This window comes from Dendrobates tinctorius, unplaced genomic scaffold (genome assembly GCF_039654945.1).
Source record: "Dendrobates tinctorius isolate UK_male_01 unplaced genomic scaffold, ASM3965494v1 ptg000179l, whole genome shotgun sequence".
In the NCBI taxonomy this organism is placed as follows: Eukaryota; Metazoa; Chordata; class Amphibia; order Anura; family Dendrobatidae; genus Dendrobates; species Dendrobates tinctorius.
This window is the reverse complement of record NW_027361846.1, coordinates 3314758-3315879: the sequence shown is the minus strand read 5'-3', so window position 1 is coordinate 3315879 and position 1122 is coordinate 3314758.

Genomic DNA, 1122 nt, shown 5'->3' with positions numbered 1-1122 from the left:
ATTGCAATACAGGAGTCAGAACTTCTCCATTGCTGCCGCTTTGTGGGGGCTTTTTGCAGGACAAGTTGTACATTTTAAGTCATGCACCATGATGTGTAATGTTTCACTATTTCATGCTGATCGCACCACTTTTTAAAAACATCATTAGCTCGGCTTAAGGCCTTAATCATTGTTTCTCTTGTGTGCAAATCGCGGTCGTAGTTTCATCAGTCGTCATAGATATGGTAAAATGGGTTCAAATCGGAGGTGTATATACCATGCACTCACTGTGAGTTCCCCAGTAACCGGCCTGTCAGTGGAAGCAGCTGTGGTCTCGTCCATCACTCACCAGGCAATTGTGTGGCTGTCCTGATGATTGGTGGCAGCGGAGTGTTGCCCGTTACTTCGTTTTATCATCAGAGTTTGGTCGGCGTTTCATCAGTTTTTCTTGGATGATTTTGTACAGATAACGCGGTTCTCAAACAGGGACGTGTGAACAATGCCATACACGGCCACAGGTACGAGTCCTAGCTGTGAAAACCTTGGATAGATCTCTAAAAAAAAACTGATGTCTGACTGAGCCCCAGGTCAGATTTATGAACTGTGACCTTAAAAAAAAAAGATTGCATTCTTCACTCCAGTAGGGAAGGGGGATATAAAAATGGGAAGGAACGGCTGCTGTGTGTAAAGTTGCATGGCCACGTTAATCTAACATTGTGCGACACTTTCTGCAAACAGTAGGGGCCGACAGTGGAGGCGTTTGTGGTGACCCTCAGTCCGGATAACAGCAACACCGACTCCAGCAAAACTACCAAAGGCGCCCCCTCCTGGTGACTCCCCCACACTTCTTAGCAGTGAGTACAAACGGCAGCGGCTCTGGTATACTTACTGTGTGGTATCTTTCCTCTATACTGCGGGCCGGGACTATTATGGTCGAGTCTTATGGTCGAATCAAACTTTTTTTTTTTTTTTAGTTTTTTTTTAAACTGTTTCCTACTTTTGCACAAAACCCATCTGTATCGCTGCACTTTTCTTGCTCCTTGGGCAGAGTGGTGGGCTTTAGTTTTCACTGCTGACAATTTGGGGTCCACACAACTTGAGTATTTTTATTACATTTTCAAAATATGAATAAAGAAGCAAACG